General features: G+C 34.5%; 1 pseudogene; it reads left to right on the top strand.

The window, feature by feature from the left end:
• The first annotated feature begins 4,540 nt into the window (after nt 1-4,540).
• On the top strand, nt 4,541-6,050 carry LOC149182053 (phosphoacetylglucosamine mutase-like; annotated as a pseudogene).
• Nucleotides 6,051-7,310: the final 1,260 nt, after the last annotated feature.

The raw sequence follows: 7,310 nt of genomic DNA on the forward strand, positions 1-7,310 counted from the left end.
GGAAGGAGGTTTTCATCTCATCCCAAGAATTAATAGTTCACCCACCTAGACCCATAAACCACCTTAAGGCTGCTCCTTTCAGAGTGGAAGGGAATGGTTTTAGCTTTTGGGGGTCGGTGGTATAGTCCTACCCTCTACAGAGGACATCAAACTCAAATAGGAAAGCATCAGGATCCTCTGTGATCATCCCATGGAAAGTTGGGATGCTTTGCAGAGGAATAGCCTTCATGGGGGCATTCACCACTTGGTTGACTAATGTCGAGGTTTGACCTTGAGGTAGCTAATTTGCCATTTGGTCAAAGATGTGCCGATAATATTTGGGGACTTCGAGGGGTGCTTCTTGAGTAAGCAGAGAGTTAGCAACCCGAGTTGGCTTTGCAACACTACCTAGATCTGGGATCTTAGGAGATCCTTGTTCAGACATCTGTGGTTCTGCCTTAACAGTCCCACTAGCTTCTCCTTTTCCTTCTCTTAAGTTACAAGATTTTCCCTCTTGTGGAGGGTCAGAATGTAAACTTATTGTAGCTTAAAGACTTTGTTCTGATCCTCCTACTTGGTTTTGAATATTAGTGTAAGCTGCAAATGGTGAGCCTGTTGTTTGAGGGATAACAGTAGAACTTTTTCTAGGTATAGCCTAGAATCCTATTGATGCTTGAGACTCTGCTCTTCTTACGATTTCATCTATAAAAGTCGTTCTCCCAAGGCTCACCGATCCTTTGGGTTTTGTGGGTTTTGGTGGAGGATTCTGCTCTTTTTCTATTTTTCTATTCCTAGTCATTCATAAAAACAAATTCCTATTTAACCTCTAAGATTTTGCTGAAAAGTGGGCTGGTAAGCAAGCACTTTACTTGCTAGGTATGCAGGTTCTTACCTTCTGTTTTTAAAACCCAATTCTTTCACAACAAAAATAAAAAAAATCACTTGAAACACTCTCCCCGGCAATGGTACCAAAATGTTGGTGCACTAAGATGTCTCTTTTTAAGCAATCTTAATTCCTACATTAATTGTCTACCTGAGGTAAGTCTTTTTATCTCAAGAGTGTCAGCACAATATATGCAGTGAATCTAGAGGTTATCTAATGATGAATCGTTGCAATCACTAATAACTAATTCTTCAATTCAATCCACACAATTCTGGAAAGAACTAACTATGGAAGAAATACTCTTAACACACTCTGCAATTCTATTCAACTTGTTCCGAAATCAAATGAAACTGAATGCAAATAAGAATCACACTTGGGAATGTTCAAATAGACTTAAGGCTAACTCACTCAATCAAGGAAGGGAACTATAATTATTGAACAATGTTGTTGATTTATAGCAATCCAAATTAAACAACAAACAATAATTGAACGACAAATGGTAATTGAACAAAAAAGAATAATTGAATGGAAAATTGTAATTGAACAAGCAAGCACACATACAACAATAAAGGATTTCTGAATAGCAAATGATCTATATTGCAACCTGTGGAAATTAATTAGAATTATCTCTAGGATTTATGATAAAATCACTCAAAATGAACATAAATCTACTATTGGCACTAATTCCCTCATTCCAATCAAAGCATTGCTTAACTATGTCACACGGCTTCACTCTGAATCTAATTGAACAATAGTATGAATCAATATCACAAATATTTACGATAAATGGAATAACCAATGACTGAACATTAATCAAGTAGAAAAGACTAAATAGAAAGATTATAACACAAGGAAGCAATAGAACTTCTCGTGACCGGGCCTAGGGTCGCCAGAAGCCTTCACTTAATGTAAACTCAGAATATAAATATGTATCAAACGCAACCTTTCTTCATTAATGAAAAATAACAACTTACAATGTCACTGAGATAATAATGTTATATGTCTTCAAAAGAATAATTACAGATTATCAAAGTCTCCACTTTCATTTGCCTTTCGGCCTTATATATAACATAAAAGAGTAACTAGATAAAAGAGAATCCTCAGGATCAGGGGATCCTAAGGATTTCACAATACATAATCTGATTGTGTCATAAAATAGCATCATTCAGGCTGATCTCCCGCTGCCTTGTCTACCAAAGATGTTGTAGTTTCCCTTTTACGGCCTCATGTTGCTCTGTCAACTGAACGGATTTTGCCTAGTCCGCATGTTCTGCACACAAGGATAGTAAAAATCAGTTTCCTGTGCTAGATTTGCCTATTTTGTCACCAAATTCTTTCATCCAACTTTAGCCGATATTTTCCTTATTTTAATCTATAAACAATGATAAGGATGAATGTTAAATAAATCAATTTACGAAGAGAAAACATACCTTTTTCCTAACCCAATAGATATTCAAGGACTAACATATCTAAGGGTTGTACATTTCCAAAAAAATTACAAGAGACCCCAACAACCCATATAACAAAGATAAATGGAATGAATTCCTTCTTCACCATGTTCATAAATCATGAAGCAAATGAAGATCTAATGGGAGAGGTATTAAAAAAGGAGCTAAAATAATTTTGTATTTATACCAAAAGAAAAAGAAAAAAATGTAGGTACTGATTTCTGAGTATAGAACATTTTATAGGATTAATCTTAGTGGTAGAAGAGTTAAGAGTCACCAGTGAAGATGTTGGGGGAATTCAACTCTAATTCATAGCACTAATTATCAATGTCTAACCTAAGGGGGCATGGTGACTCTGGTGAAATATGTAGTAATGACTATCTGTGTCTGTTGGCACACTTTGGCACACATCCCTATAGGAATTATTGAATGGATTATTAAAAAGTAACTTAAATTTCTATTCTCCTTCAACAAAGAAAAAGTAGGGTTCCCTCTCATAAAGTGGAAAGGAATTGGAAAACCATTTGAAGATGTAGGATGGGGGTTAATACACATTCCTTTGGGAAGGCCCTAGATAACAAGAGTTTCTAGAGAGTAATAAAAGGAGATGGTCCGCATGGATCCTCTATCATTTGAGGAATGAATTAGTCTCCCAACTAACCCTATTTCAATTTCCATGTGAAATTCTCTTCTTCAATCTCTCTCTTATAGGTATTATAAAATTATGAGAAACTTAGGATAGGTGAGGATTCCCAAGTAAGGTGTGAAGGAACCCATAGGATGGCTGATCCAACTATTTAAATTCTTCACAATAATAGTATTTCCCCCCCTATAGATGCTATAAATCCCGACAATCACCATTTGAAAACAGTACTGGAAAAAAATAAAGGTCATTCTTAGCCTTGGAATGTTATTCAAAGGATTGTTGGAATGACTATGCCAAAAGAGTACAATTTAAGTTCAACAAAATCAGAGATGAGGAAACATAATATTGTTCAAAATCGAAGTACAGAATGAGAGATGAGCATTATTTGTGTTGAGAGGTATTCTCCATCTCAGTATGGTAGAGATAATTAAATCAACCTAGATCCATCTTAACTCTAGATTTACCAAGCATTGTCCCTTGAGATGTAAACCTCTTTTAGAGTGAGAAGATATTTGATCCCTCTCGGCATTTGGTGAATTCGTAGTTAATATGCATCTAGGCCAGTTACTAGATAAGTGCAAGGAGAATTAGCTGGTTGTAGAGAAGCATAATGAAAATTGAAGAACAACTCGAAAAAAAATTGTTCCACTCGTTAAACGTAAGGAAAAAAGTTATTAACTACGAACACATTGCATCAAAGAACCTGTCATGGCCTAGGCAATTATGCTAAACCAGGATGCTCACATTCTCATTATCTTTTGAGAGGTCTATATTGGCCATTAAGGGTATAGTAGAAAAATCTATAATCTTTTTCATTCTTCAATTTATTCCCAAGAACATTTATGTTTTACAGAGAAACTGAAACATGAAAATTTTATTAACTCGTTTGATTTCTTTATTCTACCATATTTTGTGAACTCAAGATATTTGTAGTTTTTTGTGCTCCTATTATGTTCAAGTATGAAAATTTCCACAGATAATGGAAGCATCATGAAGTCAAGGTCAAAGACTTGAAAAGTTTACTCTTTGGAGGAAAATCAATCATTGTATTTTTTTTTAGGTAATACACTTGTTTATGGAAATCAATAAAAATGTTTCGTAGGTCAATTATTGCTTAATCTTAGGCATGAATAGAGTGTGTGTGCTAACATTTCCTATTTATTACCATTTTTCAAACTGTTTGCATTTTAGTTTCAAAACTGTATAAATCCTGAGGAAATACCATAGGGTGAGGTCAACGCAGAGTATGTGATTGAATCAATGGGTGTCTTTACTGACAAAGAGAAAGAAGTTGCTCACTTCAAGGTTTGAATATTGGTAGATTTTAGCTTTCTATGTTGTGCTTTTGCAGATGAAGAACTCAAATTCTCTATAATGATGTTGTGTTTTACAGATAAATAATTTTACAGTTTTATTTGAAAGCTATCGATGTTTTGAATCCAAAAGACGATCACTTTTTGGATTCAAAATGTAGACAAGTTTGAATATTCCTATTCCATACTTCAATTATCATTGTTTTTCCTTCCTTCAAAGTTTATCCCACATGCTACTATTTAAAAATACAATGCAGTTGAAAGTTTATTAATGGTATTTGATGGAACCAAAGGTTTGTCACATGGTATTTTTGGCATGTGACCACTCAGTCAATCAGCATAACTGAGTAGCCATCATGTCTCAATTTATTATCAATGGCTCCCTTATGGAAATGTTCCATCCAATTGTTTGAGGAATCAAACTGTTGTGGGGGCTATAACAGAACCCCATTTTTGTTGACCCAATTATATTGTCATGGCCTCCTTGAGATAGATCTAAAAAATTAACATTATTTAAAAATTTGTCCACCCAAGTGATACACAAACACACACAAATAAAATTGTTGATGGACCTTCCCTTCCCCTACTTGTGATGTATATTGTGTCCCTTGGTACCAAAGTGTTACACAAATACATCTATTGATGTACCTTCTCTTCCCCTACCTGTGATGTTGAATGTGTCCCTCGGTACCCAAGTGTTACACAAACACACACAAAAATACAATTGTTGATTGAACTTTCCCTACCTATGATGTTAAATGTGTCCCTTGGTACAAAAATGTTTAATAATTAGTGGTTGAAATTTATTAGCAAGTTGTTATGAGGTCAAGCCTTGTATATTATTTGTATTGTGCATAAAATAAAGTATTAAATGTCAGTTTCAAATTGTTTCTACAAATGGGATTTTGGCGCTCTTTTTTTCCTTAGGAGATGTGTCATTATGGTTCCTTCCATTTTTTTATATTTTAAATATTTTGTTTACAATTTTATATGAATCGATGTTTTTTATCGGATAGCAAGGTTTCGATATAATGGATTTCTTTTGTCATCAAATGTATTCATGGTTGGTGTTATGGCTACTCTAAGGTCATTGAAAACTAGATCTGTTACTAGATTAATGATCACAACCTCACATAATCCAACATCTGACAATGGTGTGAAGGTGGCAAATCCGGGAGGTGGCATGTTGACCCAAGAATGGAAGCCCTTTGCAGATGTCATCACAAATGTTGTCAATGTAGGGATTTTGAACATGTGAGCTTTGTTCTTGACAATAAGACCATATTTATTTGTACTTATTTGTATTCAATTGAGGTTGTAGGTATGATATTTTTAGTTTAGTAAACTGGCATCCTTATTTGTGTTCTAGTAGTACTTGGTTACAAAATCATTCCTTGAATTTCTCTAGCTCATTGATTTCATTGGTTTTTTTCATTTGATTGATGAGTTCATAAAAAATAAAGGCATGTTATGTGGGGAGGCATAATCTGGGGTGATACTTGTGGCAAGAGATGTAAGGCCTAGTGGACAAGAACTACTCAATGCTAAATATATGACTAGCATAATTTTATAGGCACAGTAAAGTAACTGTTAAATATATGACTAGAAAATAATATTTATGACTACTTCTGAAGGGCATTGGGGTTGTAAAAGGAGTGATGGAAGTTGACATGGGTATCTTGAATACTCCACAAGTTCACTGGATGGTCCAGAGTAAGAACAAAGGCATGCCAACAACAGAATCTAATTATTATATGCATATTTCAAGTTCACTCAAGTAAGTGTGTTTAATGTCTCATTATGGAAATCTAGGAATTATGTGTAACGTTTGATAGATTTCTTTAACTTGTACTTGTTTTCTAAATTCACTATATTGGGAATGTTTTTGAAGTTGATTGAGCCACCTTACCAATGAATCTTGAGTCTTGACTATTGTTTTATATTTATATACTGAATCATTGACATTTATCTTTCAATACAATCATTTGCATGCAAAATTATTATGGGAACAAGGCCTAGAGTGTAGAAGTTGGGACCTCCTATTGAAGGAGTGGTGGTAGATGGAGTAAATGGAGTAGGTGAAAAAAATTGTATACATTACAACAATTTTTGGAGGGTATTGAAGTGAATATCAGGAAATCTGGCAGGGAAGGTGAGGGAGGGCTCAATGATAGTGTCGGGACTAACTTTGTGTAGAAGGAGAAGGTCACTCCCAATGGATTTGGAGGGGATGATGTTGGAAAAAGGTGATTTTCTTGTCCTCTGTGTTTACTATAATGGAAGCTAGTACCTATTTTTCTTTGTCTTATTGTTTTTTTATTACATAGTAACTAATTTTGAAAAGGTGTGCAAGCTTGGATGGTGATGTAGACATACTAGTTAATTTCTATATGTCATCCCCAGAGAAAAGGGGTGTTGAGCTAGTTGATGGTGATAAAATCTTGATGCTTTTTTATATTTTCATAAATAAGAAATTAGATTCTATATATAACCAATAAAAGGTAGAAATTTCACTAGCAGTAAGATAGCTCTTAATCCTTTCATTGAAGAGCGCCATTCCATTACATTGGGGCATTGTATAGATTTCTTATGCTAATGGAGCTTTAGCAAGGTAATTTGAAAGAATTTGATGAAGAGCTTTCTTATGCATCAACAAGTTTGTTTGACTATAAATGGGCTCTAATAATTGAAAGATTGCTGGTATTTAGTCTAGTATATAGAGAATGTAATCAAAGGAGTATTTGTCATTCATTACACTTCTTTAAATTTAACTTCCAGACTCAAAGTAGAGGAGGGTTTTTCAAAGATTGTTGGCCATCAATGGTTTGATCAATCAAGCAACTGAGGATGTATTGAGTGGCTTGTTGTTGGTAGAGGTAATTCTTCACTGTATGGGATAGTCCATTCAAACATGGAATACATTATATATGAACCTTCTGAGATGATAATTGAAGGTTTGTTCTTCTATTTTTTCATATCTTGGACTCATTGTGGTCTTTCACGTAAGGAACTACCTTTTGTATTATGAAAAGTACTTCATA

This window comes from Pinus tabuliformis, chromosome 3_2 (assembly GCF_031772625.1).
Source record: "Pinus tabuliformis cultivar Carrire ecotype Pingquan chromosome 3_2, CPIR1, whole genome shotgun sequence".
Lineage (NCBI taxonomy): Eukaryota > Viridiplantae > Streptophyta > Pinopsida > Pinales > Pinaceae > Pinus > Pinus tabuliformis.